The sequence below is a fragment of the Pinus tabuliformis genome, chromosome 4_2 (assembly GCF_031772625.1).
Source record: "Pinus tabuliformis cultivar Carrire ecotype Pingquan chromosome 4_2, CPIR1, whole genome shotgun sequence".
NCBI lineage: Eukaryota > Viridiplantae > Streptophyta > Pinopsida > Pinales > Pinaceae > Pinus > Pinus tabuliformis.
Genome location: NC_142304.1, coordinates 335,252,296 through 335,266,974, shown reverse-complemented (window position 1 = coordinate 335,266,974; position 14,679 = coordinate 335,252,296).

Below are 14,679 nucleotides of genomic sequence, written 5' to 3'. Positions count from 1 at the left end.
AGAAATGAAGACAAATATGGGTGTAAAACATCCTTCATCAATCTCATAAAGGTTTCTAGTGCATTACATAAACCAAATGGCATGACCAACCATTCATACAAAAATTGAATTATTTTGAAGGTAACCTTCTAGGTGTCTTCTTCTTTTATGCATACTTGGTGGTATCCCGATTTGAGGCCCAACTTGGTAAAGTATTTTACATGTTGCTATAATATAATAGAACATTGATTATGAGATGAGGGTACCAATTATTGAGTTTAATCTTGTTTAATTTTGTAAAATCAATGTTCATTCATTAATTCTCGCCCTTCTTTGATACAATTATGATGGGTGAACCATAAGGTGAGTTGCTTGGTCAAAACACACATTGCTCTAGTAGTTGTTGTGACTACTTCTTCACTTCATTTGCTTCTAGGATGGACTATTGATACACCCCAATATTAGGAAATGGAGAGTCTAGCAATAATTGTATTTTGTGCTTCACTTCCCTCTTGAGTGATAGTCGTTTATGCTTCCTTGAACTCTCCTTTTTATACTTGTAGCAACTCTTCAAGTTGATGTTTTTTCTCTCTAATATGCCCATGCAATGATGCATTTACTCATATCGATTCACCATCCAATTATTTCTTTCTTAATAAAAGTAAAACATATTTCTTATTGGAATTGATTCAATTCTTGGTTTGGTTGGCATTGACCAGAGAGATATTTTACTTTCCCTTATGCACATTGATGATGTAGGGACTTCCCATCCTTGAATAGGTGGTATTGGTTGGCTTTCTACATTGAAATTGAATACCTCATATACATATAAGGGTTTCCAAACATTACTCCACATATTTCAAGGGGTACTTGATCTAGGTGGATATTGGTGTCCACCAACCTATTCCACTTAGACCCCCACTATTGTACCATTATTTCTTTCAGTTTTCGTAATTGTAGCACAATTTACTATTTTTGGCAATTTTTCAAGTGCTAAAATTTCAGAGTTGTTTTGAGGCCCTAAATGGCGTTAAAACAAGAGAAATTTTTGTATTCGAAAGTTATAGTCATCGGATAGATATTTCTAATGAGGTACCATGCACATCAAATGAAGATCGTATGCAAAAGTTACGACCTTGGGAAGTTGATGTACCAATTTACCCCAACAGAGTCCATAGTTTTGGTGCTTCATCTCCTAAGGTTAGGTTTTTGGATGTTTATGGTTTTGTATTGTTTCTCAATAATAAATAGGCCTTCGAGCCTCATTGTAACACAATTCAGAGGCATGTAGCTGCCAAATCTCTTCTTGGAGATAAGATACCATTGCCTGAGCTAGTTTATTTCCATTCTGTATGTAAGCATATTTTTAGTTCTTTGATATTAATGAAATGAAATATTATTTCTACTGCATATCTCTATTTATGTTCATATCTGTATTCTGTTGCATTCCTTCATAAGTCTATATCAGTGGTATCATAGAAGTCTGCTCTTTCTTTGTTTTTCTTTACATGTCCCCAATGAGGTCAGGGTATAAGGAGTTAGGGTTCGAACTGGTTGAACCTTTTCAAGACCAGCCTTGCAAACCCTAACGATTGTTGAATAATCTAGGGAAAAGTAGTGCAATGTGATTCTTCGCTACTTGATGACAATTTATGGAGTCTTTTTACTTTTCTTGTTATCTTAATCTTCTTCTTCTTCTTATTAATGCTTGTGTATGTACTTCATCAAAATGCTACCAAAACAAAAGAACAAGAACACAACATGTTGGTTCTCTGCCAGGGCCAAAACCTCTCTTCTCTTGAGAGGAAAACCATTTAGTGAATTTATCTTATTGAAGCTTCTATTGCTCAATTCCAAACCCTAGACCCCTGACAAGAGTATCCTCCAAGCACAAGTCAAGTCCTTCTTTTTTTCTGCACCATATTCATTGACACTTCTTCTGACACTTTGTTCTTTGACACTTCATCCTCCTTCTTCCTGCACTTCATTCTTCTTACTATGATTCTTGTCTAGAGATAGAAATTCAATGAGTAAGTCTTCTAGATGAGGTGTTCCTCCTCTATCACTTTCTCAAGTAGACTTCCACGTTGACTAACTAGGATCCTTATTGAGATATGAGTGTATAACAATACTGTTGTTCTGCTGGCCTAGTTTCTCTCATGTGTGGGAGGATTACTAGGTTTATATGCCCTTCTCTCCTTTACTTGAGTGTCTTTCTTCCATCATGGAGTAGGAGGCCTTGTAAGCCTAGTTACTACCCCAAAAAATGAAGAATATACAATTGTTATTTCACTGCTGCTATAGCTACAAAATTTCCTTCACTTTCTCACATGTGTGACTATGCATACCCTGGAAAATAGTCCTTTAGACTTCACTGTTCTTCCTCCTTATCTCGCTGCCCTAGTAGACCATTTTCCTTGGATTTCTTCGTTCTCCTAGTACTCTTTCTCTTGCAGATTTCAAATCTCAATTGATGCGTTGTCTTTGGAGTGGACAACCTATATAGCTAGAGGAGTTTCCCTCCATTTAGGCCGACTAGTTCTCTTAATTGTAGGCCAACTTTGAGGGTAGTTTGGTTGCTGATTTGTTGAGAAGAATTCAGATAGTTTCCATGGTGATGTAGTATGCTTGAAGGAGTGATCCAGGTGGATTTTGGTGGCCACCCACCTATTCCACTTGGACCCCCACCATTTCCTCTTTCATTTTTGCAGTTTCCTTAATTGTAGCACAATTTACTATTTTTAGCTATTTTTCGGGTCCTGAACTTCTGGAGCCGTTTTGAGGTCCTAAATGACAATATTTTTGGAAACATTGCTAAAATATTGTTATGGAAATCATGATTTTGGCTATAGTCCTCAGATATATCTTTCTAATGAGGTATCATACGTGTCAAAAAGATATAATATGACCAAGTTATGACCCCAAGAAGTTGGCTACCCAACTAACCCAAACGGGGCCCATAAACTCTTGGTGTTACATCTCCTTGGGTTAGGGTTTTGGTTGTTTGGGGTTTTCTCTTATTGTTAAATAATAAAAAGGCCCTTGAGCCTCATTGTAACTCAGTTCAGAGGCATGTAACCACCACTTCCCTTCTCAAAGATAAGCTACCATCTCCTGAGCTAGTCTTATTTCCATTCTGTTTGTAAGCATACTTCAATAGTTTTCTATTAATGAAATGAAGTGTTATTTATGCTACATCTCTGTATTTATGGTTATATCTGTAATTTGTTGCATTCCTGTTTAAATCCAGATCATTGGTATTCGAGCGATCTACTCTTTCTCTGTTTATATTTGCATGACCCCAACGAGGTCAAGATATAAGGAGTTAGTGCTCGATCTGGTTGAACCTTTGCAAGATAAGCCTCGCAAATCCCGACAGCCTCCCATGGTGGATGAAAAGAAATATGAGGGGGTAGAAGATCCTATGAAAATATTGCTTGAAGAAGCTCTCGAGCGAAAAAGAAACACAATGATGGACAACTTTGCGCATATCCTTCAACGACTACCTAGAGGTGACACAACTACATCCAACAGCTACTCTGGAAGCGCCACACCCTTTAAGGTACAAGTTAATTTTGACATTCCCATATTTGAGGGTAGATTCAAATGTCATAGATAAATGGTTAAATATGCTAGCAGGATATATTTTTTTTCATGATTTTTCCAGTCGGGAAAAGATCACTTTTGCACTTCTCAAAGCCACCCCCCATGTCAAGGACTAGGTGGGAACCTACTGCAAGAAGAAGGATGAAAATACAACCTCACTGTTTTTAGCCACACCCACTTGGAATTCATTCTGGGATGCCATCAAGGAGAAGTACTACCCTGTCAGAAGCTATGAGGATAAATACATAAAGTGGACCACACTGCGGCAAGGAAGGGACCAAGATGTGCCAAAGTTTACCAATATTTTTCATACCCTTCGCACAAAGTTGGGTATCAAGGATTCTGAGTGGAATTTGGTACTCAAATACTGCGACTGCCTACATAGGTACATCCAGGATGAGATGGAGTTCCTAGACATCTCCTCGCTTGGCATGACGTACCGATACGCTGTCAAGATTGAGTAGAAGTTTAAACAAAAGAAGTGAGACTTTGGATCTGTGAATACAAAGAACAAAGGACAAAGCCAAGGCAGGGTGACCCAAGACAACCCGTTGAGGCTACAAGAAAATAACACTACCACAAAGTCAATGAAGGACACAGGAAAGTGGTGTGAGTTCCATAAGAGCCCCACTCACAACACAAGTGAGCGTTGGACCAAGAAGTCGTTGGTGGCTGAGTTGAAGGCTTCAGAATCAGATGCATGTTCTGACCCTGAGTCGGAACCCGACAAGAGGAATGATAAAGGGAAGCAGATTATTGATGCAGATCCCAATGCCACTATTGCCACCACCAAGATCTAGAAGAATGAGCCTGAAGATCGAGAGGAAGGGGAGCATATTTTCCACTCACAAATGTGGGTGAAGGGTTCGCCGTTGCAATTGATTGTCGACAGTGGTAGCCAAAAGAACCTCATTTCAATAGAGGTCATGAAGCGGCTACGCCTATTGACCATACCACACCTATTGCCATACAACATCGGGTGGCTTCACCAAGGACGAGATCTCCGAGTCAGCCAGTAGTTCCGCCTTCCCTACAACATCAGGCCCTTCACAGATGAGGTATTGTGTGATGTTGCTTCTTTTGATGTTTGTGATGTATTATTAGGAAAACCATACTTGTGGAAGAGACATGCTGCATATAAGTCTAGACCTCGCTCTGTGATTATTTATTTGGGTAATATGTTAAATAGGATATCAGAGGTATCCCCACCTACCGCCACCTCTTTGATCTTTGCTAAGAAATGCAGTAAGATCATCTCCTAGACTAGGAAAATTATTTTCTTTCTGGTTCACTCTTAAAGTAAGGGGAAGATCATAGCCACATCCATGGCCCCTAGGAAGGGTTCCTCCACGCAACATAAGCAGGTGGATACGGTCATGAAAGAATATAGGGACATCTTCTCCTCACCCACAGGGGTACCGTTGCACTATCAGGTCAAGCATTCGTTTGATATGACTCTCGGAGCACCTCTACCCAACAGGCCGATATATCGCTGCTCCATTATGGAAAATGGAAAGTACAAATAGTGACATCATCAACATCAGGTGCCACACAAGTTTTCGATGGGCAACAAAGTCTGGTTGCATTTTTAGAAAGAACACCTTACAAGAGCCCATCAGAAGCTCAGACCACTCTGATATGGTCCTTACACCATTACCATGGCTGTGGGAAACAAATATTTGGAACACATCATTCCCCCATTCCTGGGCTTGCACCCAGTGTTCAATGTGAACCGCCTTTGACCATGCTTCCCACTGTTACTGGACATGTTAGAGATTGTAGAACAACTTACTAGGGACCAAGTTCAGCAGAAGTTTCCCCATCTCATGGAGGAACTCAATGCAATGGGGACCGTTGCTTCTTAAGGGGGGAGGAATGATCCAAGTGGATGTTGGTGGCCACCTGCCTATTCCACTTGGACCCCCACCACTGACTCTTTTAGTTTTTTCTGTTTCCTTAATTGTAGCACAATTTACTATTTTTAGCATTTTTTTTTCGAGTCCTAAACTTCTGGAGCCATTTTGAGGCCCTAAACGATGTTTTTATGGAAAACATTCTTAGCGATTGCAATGGAAATCATAATTTTTGCTATAGTCCTAGGAGATATATTTCCAATGAGGTATCATATGCATCAAACAAAGATAATATGACCAAGTTACGACCTCGGGAAGTTGGATTCCCAACTAGCCCCAACGGGGCCCATAAACTCTTGGTGTTACATCTCCTCGGGTTATGGTTTTGGTTGTTTGGGGTTTTATCTTATTTTTCAATAATAAAAAGGCCCTTGAGTCTCATTGTAAATCAATTCAGAGGCATGTAGCCACCACATCTCTTCTCAAAGATAAGCTACCATCGCCCAAGCTAGTCTTATTTCCATTCTGTTTGTAAGCATACTTCAATATTTTTCTATTAATGAAATGAAGTGCTATTTCTGCTTCATCTTTGTACTCATGGTTATATCTGTAATTTGTTGTGTTCCTATTTAAATCCAGATCAAATAGTTTCTTGAAGGTGCCATTGCATAGGAGTAGACTTGACTTTGCTTGGAGGTTTTCCCTTTGACTTTAATATATATTTATACATGGTGTAACATGCCCTTAAGGCCTTCAATATTTTATCTTGACTATTTGACTCACCTATAGCACTTTGACATGTGCTAGACCTACTTCAATGAGAAAGAAACTCATTTTCATATATTATAACAATAATATTTCTTTTTCTTGAATAAGTACAAATATCAAAAGTACATTTATGAAGACCGAACCTAGTTACAATTCCTTCAATTCTCCCTCTTAACTAGGGAGGTATTCATACAACATTACAAGGTGTTTGGTTATTATCAATCTTGAAGAATTCACATAAGAGAAACTGGATTAGAAATCCATCTGTTATAACATCATATCCATCAACATTTTCATATTGCAAGGCCTTGATTAACAATTGCATCTCTTTACAAGACCATGGGCTACAATGTTGGTGAGACCCATGATTTATAGACACCTTCATCATTGTCTCTCGAGGTACATACCCATCCAGGTGTTCTCCGAGTATGACCTTCTAGGACTATTCTTATCTTGGGCTCCTAGCCCTCAAAGAATATCAGTCCTCTTTCTACTCTTGTCTTGGATGCCCTACACATCCTCAAAGAGTATTAGATGCCAAATGATTACCCAATCCTCCCATTCTTTCTTCCCAAGTGAAGACAAGAATGTTGTGTCTATCTTGTGCCTACATTTCCATTCATGGCCTTCATCTAGACTTATGGCTGTTAGTCCTGGTCTAGTGCATGACCCATGAAATGGAAAACACAATTGTCACTCCTTTGTAATCAGGAGTGATCCAAAATTCCCTCCTGATCTGGGACCTGTGAGATCTCCCTCTTAACTGGGGACCCTTTCCTTCATCAACAAATTCTTCTTCATGGGTCCTTCAGCTACTTGGTCTCCTTCCTTTCTTGATGTCATGAAGTCTTTGTTCGAACTTCTTCTAGGTAGGGCACCATCCATCGATCACTTTCCTCCCCGATTTTTCATGTCATTTATTCCTTCGAGGAAAGTGGCTTTCATGTCATACATTAGGTTTTCTTGTCATCTTGGCTACTCCTTTGTCATCTTGTCCATGCTTCAGAATATTCTTCTCATGGATGCTTCATTGTACTTGCTTGTTTACATGCTTCGACCTAGTAGCCCATCATGACTTCCTCCTGATATTGCTTCAACATTGCTTTTTGTTGGATGGTTTCTTCATCATGACATCTTCATAGAGTAGAATCATATATCTGAATCTTTTATATATCCAAGGCGTTCATAGGTGTCAAGGGTCCTTTCTTCCTTTATCAGAGTTGTCCTGACTTCTTTTGGTAGATATCTTCAAAGTATTTTGTCAGACTATGATTCTCAGTGATCATGGTGTTCTTCCGCAAGCTTGATCTCTTTCTTCATTTGCTTCTTATCAGATAGATAATTCAACCATCTAATGCTTCCTGTGAGAGCATCCCTTCATTGCTTGCTTCCTAGACTTGTCAACATTTATTCTTGCTTCTTAGTCAGCAATCTTATGCTCCTTATGTGAGCATATTCTTTTGTTGACCTTTATTGCATTGTAGTACATGCCTTCAAGCATGTCCTTGGTGAAAGAGATTCCTTCATACTTGATCATGTTATATAACTATTCCCATGACTCAATAATATACAAATGATAACATGACTAAAATTTGATGCATACATACCTCATCTTGATTCTCCTTTGATCATCCTTTGGTGTGACCCTTCTTGCTTCATCTTAGCTTGCTTGCATATCATCATTTTCTTGAATCCCATGAATGGGATTCCCAATGAGACATCTGCATTGGTTCATGAACCTTCTTTTGAAAATTCGATCATAGGATCTTAAATATCCTTGCCTTGAAAATTTTTCTTTTCCATTGATGATGGAGGTCTTCTAAGATTCTTAATCATGATCAATTTTTATTTCATCGTGGATGAGGTCCTATACTAGGTATGCTTCTTCTTCATGAATATCTTGAGCTATATCTACCATGCTCCTATATTCTAGAGGTTATTTCTACTCATTCATTTTTGTTCTTATCATAAATGCTACATCTTATGAGTATCTAGAACATTATGTACATCATGCTGCTAGATCTTAAAGGATGTTTCTAGCCATTCATTTTTAATTTATTCCTACATGCTCCTATCCTACTCAAAACTTTGAAAGAAGACTAGAAGTAAAGAGTTTGACCTAGTCATAGTAGAGATTTGTAGGATCTTCCTTCTTTTGCTTCTTTCCTTCTTCATTCACCTCTTGATTCAAGTGAGCTTCTTCCCTCTTTCTTTTTGTTGTTTTTGTCCTTCTTAAGATTAGGACAATTCCATTTGTAGTGTCCATATTATTGGCATAAAAAACATTGGATTTTGGATATGTCTTTTTTGTTTGTTCTTCATGGACTAAACTTGCCAAATTTACCCTTTCTCTTGGCCATAGTAGCAATGCTTTCTCCTTTGATCCCACATCTTCTTTTTCCTTGAGTCTGGTTTCATCTGTCCTGCATAGAGACCACATTTCACTGAGAGTGGTTTCTTCCTTCTTGGCATATATGCTCGATGTGAAGTTTCCCCACTCCTCAGGTAGAGCATTGAGTAATACAGTTGTCGTTTCTTTATCAGACATGACTTCCCTAAGCTCTTGAAGTTGATCTCTCATTTCAGATATTTTCATGAAGAAGGGAGTTATTCCTTCATTTGTTATCTTCACCTTGTACAATTCATTCGTCAGAGATATTATTTCTCCGGTTGTGGATACCAAAAATAGCTCTACTAGCTTATCATAAATTTCTTTTGATGTATCAAATTTGGAGACATAGGGAATGAGAGAGTCTTTGATTGATTCTATCAAAATCCTTTGAGCTCTTGTCTCATCCTTATTGTACTTGTCTAAGGCTTGAGTCTGTTCCTTAACAGGAATAGCAATATTCCCTTTGACATGTTCTAGGAGTTCATTCCCCTTGAGAAGTAGATCAGTCATCTTCTTCCATGCAAGAAAGTTATTGGTACCTACCAATTTATTGCTTTATTTTCAAAAATACATTAATTATGTTTAGAAGGGGACATGTACTTGATAGATTTTGAGATGTAATGGATTTGCTTCCTCCTTGAAGGCTTGATGGCTTGTCTTCCCTAGATCTTGATGTTCTTCAAGTTGCCTTCTCCAAGTGGACTTGCTTGATGATGAGATTGTAGACCCTTCTTGTCCTTGAAGTGATTTGAGACTTATAGGCTTGATGCTTCAACTTTGTAGATGCTTCCCCTTGATGAGTGTTCTTGAGTTGCCCTTTCCTTGATGTGTCACGTACGCTCTGATACCATGTTTAAGAATCTAGGGTGAAGTAGCGTAGTGTGATTCTTTGTTACTTGATAAAAATTTGTGGAGTCTTTTTACTTTTCTTGTAAGCTTAATCTTATTCTTCTTCTTATTAATGCATGTGTGTGTACTTCATCAAACTGCTACCAAAACACAAGAACAAGAGCACAAAATGTTGGCTCTCTGCCAGGGCCAAAACATCTCTTTTCTTGAGAGGAAAATGCTATAGGATAAAATTCACGGTGTATGGGAAATGGAGATACCCTCAAGGGTCTTCTTGGGACCCTTGGTAGACTATAAGATTATCTACAACCGCCACAAAGTTACATGCATGTGCATAAACATTAACTAACTATCAAAGCAAAATAGATGGATTACCTCAAGCCTTCGTGTAGATTTGCTGGAGAGCACAATGAAGCTAGGTGGAAGTCCCCTGAGCGGGCTCCAAATCAAGTCCTGCACATAGAAGAGACAAGCATAATCACAACATACAACCTTGATAAATAATACTTGAATACATAAAAGACTTCTAGTTACACATAACTAAGCTACTCATGCTAAAAGGTATTGGACAAACAAGCAAATGAATGATAGTACCAACACCATGGAGTAGAAAGTACAACTGCAATTCTATATTAATGTCAGAAGAGTGATTACAACCATCTGTTGCATTAGCCTTCCCTTACCCCTCCAGCTTCCCTCTCTCTCTCCCTTCTTACCAACTTCTTATGCTTAGATTTGAGACTATTCTCAACAATCAAGTAAGCTATCCTTTCAAATGATTTGACCTCTTTCAAATGATCTGACTTCCATCACCATAGCCCTAGATTTTCTTATGTAGCAATCAAGTTAGGGTTGTGAAGTTCCTCCATGAGTTCCTTAAGGTAAAAGCAATGAAGTTTCCTTGCTTTTCTTGAGTATATTTAGGAGCAAATATCTAGATTTTTATGATTCAATTCGATCCTTTGACCTTTAGAACTTCATTAGGATCCACTAAAGTTGTTCCCAAACTAGCAACTAGAGTTAGTAGGGTCACTAACGTTCCCTTAGGCTTACATAGAAGCTTTATAAAGCAGGTTGTCAGTGTATAGCCAACGTTAGTGTGGAAACAAGGCATGTGGTCTTGGTCTTTGCTTCAAATTTCATGTCTTTCCCCTCTGAGCTGATGAGGGGGTCATTTTTCTGTATAACAAATGCCCCCTAAAATGTGAGATTAGAGGCTGTGACGATGGCCAAAATACTTTACTTAACTGTAATTTTCCTTCTTCGACAAAAAGAGAGAGAGAGGATCAGAGATTTGGGTGGTATAAGAAACCTGATACAACACATATATATAAAGCTACTAAAATCATGTCCTGAGTCAGGCATTCCCATGCTCAGTAGCTATGTCAGAGTGATTTTCTCATAAAAGAGATATGACGATGTTGGCCTCCGATAAGCATAATGCGGATCTGGTGTCATAATAGGATCATTCTGATGAGCTGTCTCCAAAAAATAATATACGTAACTTGGGAGAGGAAGCAAGGCTGATTGATGCAAGCCTCTACCCAAGGTCTTTATTTCTGCTTCACCAAAAAACATAGATCGATACATGTCAATATATGTGTTGATATCAAACATGCACGAAATCATCTGATTGCCAGTCAATAATGGAGACTATTAACAAACGTGAGGAAGGCCACAAATAATGGTGATGGTCTCCAAGATGCACAGTACAATCTAACGAGTGTGAAAGATGTTTTTGTCATCGAACACCTGTAGAATTGCTTAACCAGGAGCCAATAATGAGAACCCCTGATCAAACACAAGGTGACTTGCCACTAATGTCTGCAAGTACCAAGGAAATGAATGTGTTTCTGGGTTGTCTTCCTAGATAGAGTGTTGAAGTCGATAGGAAGATACCTGTTGAAAGGTAGGCAATAATGTGTCCTACATCAACTGACACGAAATGGGAGAAGAATGATTTGTTTTCTGAGGAATCTTTGAGCATTGGGTCTAAACAACAGAGGGCATGATGAAAGGACATGCTTGATGGGTTGATGGAGGAAAAAAAAGGTTAACCCTTGAACAATAGAAGGCATGACAACGGTTTTAACCATGCAGCACTAGACTCATGAACACCAAAGAGTGTTAGGATACAAAGATGTAAGAACATCGGGGTATTTAGGCTAAACTCATAGGATGATAGGATTCATATTGAGAGGCCATCACAAGGAAGGTTTATTTGAGGGAGTTCCATGTTCAAGGGAACGATTGATTCCAAACCATGCTTTATAATACTGAATGCAGTTGTATTGTCTACTTTCCCCGTCTGATTAGTTTAGTGAGTCCAGACGGGTAAACTCATCGATCTTTTCATATTTTAAGAGTTTGAAAAGGATCGTGAAAAGAGTGACTCTATGCCCTATTTGGTTAGTTTAATGAGTCTAGACAAGCAAACTCGTCGATCTTTTCATGTTTTGAGAGTCTGAAAAGGATCGTAAAAAGAGCGACTCTATATCTTGTCTGTGTAATTTAATGAGTCCAGACTAGAAAAATCGGTGGTCTTTTCATATTTAGAGAGTCTCAAAAGATCGTAAAGAATGACTCCATGGTGGTCCCTTTGTCATAGTAGTTAACCAGGTGCGACAAAAGGTTAATAATATACTAGGATCGGTTACTTTTTTGTGAGTTAATCTATTGAATCCAGATAAAGAGAAACCTATGTTCAATAGATGTTGACCTCATTTTGTTACGAGTACAAGGAGACAGACTAAACTCGTTTTTCGTCGTGAATTTTTAATGAGTCACATGATGACAAACTCAATACCTTCATCAAATTTTAACGAGTCAAATGAAGAAAATTCAAGGTATATTTTTTAGTTTATTGAACAAGGAAAAAGAGGTAAAATAACTACTCATTCCTTCTTCATAGATTTAACGAGCCCGAAGAAGGGGAAAAACTTGGGGATTTTTCGATTTAAGAGTGAGAAATGGTCCCAAAAAAGCAAGTGCTCTTGTTGCTGCCGTAGATTTTTAATGAGTCCGGTGACAAAAACTCGAGATTTTTCAGTTTAACGAGCGAGAAAAGTACCTAAAAGAATGCTCGGGTTATCTTTATAAATATTTAATGAGCCTAAAGAAAAAACTCAGGATTTTTTCAGTTTTATGAGCGAGAAAAAAGCGCCTAAAAAGAATGCTCTAATGATCTTTTTCAGTTTAATGAGCTAGAAAAAGAGCGAAAAAGAGTTGCTCGGACCGTCGTCGTATGTGTTTAACAAGCCCAACGATGACAAACTCGGGGATTTTTCAGTTTTTGAGAGCAAGAAAATATCCCATAAAAGAAAAGCGCTCTTTTGAGAATTGCATGCAACTTTTACTGCTTTTCATTCCTGAGGGTACTTTCATCAAAAGCGGAAAAAAGTATAAAAAAGCAGCAGTTCCTATCCATATGGGTTCATGCATGATAAAAAATCATGGGGAATGGACTACTACCTCTTTGATGATTTCAAAAAATCATGTCTCCAAAAATAAATATAAGGAAGTTTTTTGAGCTTTCACATGCATTATTTTCACTATTTGAGAATTGTGAGAGCATTTTGGAGCTAAAGAGGAGTATATTTTCTGCGAATCATTGCAGGAGATTCGGGCGACCATTAGACGTGTCGTCAGTCCCAGGTAGAGGCTAAAACCTTTATCTATGCATTGCTTAACCTTTCTTATTAGTTTATGGGGTGGAATTTTGCAGATCTGAGGTGCCCTAAAGCAGCATTTGTGCACTAATGCCCTCTAGCAGGTTTGTAGGGAGTGTTAAACACCCTATACGACCTACTGGAGGGCATTAATCCTCCCTGTGTACCACTGGGGGGTGCGTTAGAGCTTAATGGCACATTTTATAACCTCATGCAGTGATTCTTGAAGCTGTATTGCCCCATTTTGACTGATTTTAGGGTTATTTTGTGCAGGTTTCAGGCCACAATTATTAGCACATGGAGAGAACGGGCCCATGATAGCCAGGAATTGCTGATGCAAAACGATCCAACATGCATACTTGCATTGCACCGCTGCGGTTTACCGAAGTATGCAAAGTTGGAACTGATGAAAGGGTAGGAGGATTTATTGAGATGGATTATCCAGCGCTGGGATGAGCACGAGCAAGTGTTCAGAATTGTAGATCATGAGCTGGCTATTGACCGTGATGACATATATTTTTTAACTGGTCTCTCGTGATGTGGGGCACAGGCAAACCTCACCGGGGGAAGGCCAGATCCACGATCTACCCTAGAGCTGGTGCAATCCTACTGCATCCTTGAGAGTGGACTAGTCAGCAACAGAGTCCCCATAGAGAGGATAAGGTCCAGGTCTATGAGGGCCATTTTATGGTTGATTGTGCGGTTGGCGGGGTCAAAGAGTCCCCACGTTGCAACAAAGGCCCAACTATTGCTTGCAGTTCACTGTGTCCAGCCACAGATGTTCAACTGGTGTGAAGCAGTGCTTTGCTAGTTGAAGGCAGAGTTAACGACATGCAAGATTTGAACCCAACACAATTTTGGGTATGGTACTCTCATAGTGTCATTCATTCTTGAGAGGGTACCTGTTATGCGCCCAAGGATGAGCTTAGGTTTCTTTGATCCGAGGGAGCCGAGACAGGGGTGATGGTCATCACTCGATCCTCGCACAGGAGGAGGACCAATCCGGCATTTCTTCGAGGAAGATTTCTTCCAGTGGCTTTGTGGCCAAATTGTGATGATTGATGACTATGCTTATGAGGGCATGGACTTCACCAGTGACCCTGACTTGATGCTGCCACCTGGGACCAACTGGGGTCCTCAAGGTGACAATGATTTTTTGAAAGTACTTCAAGTATTGTTTTAGCTTTTTAATGTTTATGTAATGTTTTTATAGGCGAAATAAATACTAACATGAAGCTTTATTCTTAACACAGATGTGGCACCATTACGACCTGCAGGTGAACCCCACCATATGCGACGAGGAGGCCAACTACCTGCTGGGGGGGTGATGCCGACAGTGTTCACGAGGTTCTGAGGAACCTGGAGGGCTTGAGCATGGGTGTCACCCCTCTTCCTATGAGGGAGATTCCCGCTCATATGCAACGGCACACAGTCGGTGTACCTGAGCAGTTTCTGGTTCCTCTTTAGAGGATAGCTAGAGAAATTTTAGCATTTCAGGAGCAATAGGCTCTTTTTAGTAGGTGCTTTGGCGTAGCCAATGGGTGTTTGTAGCTGGGCTTAGTAG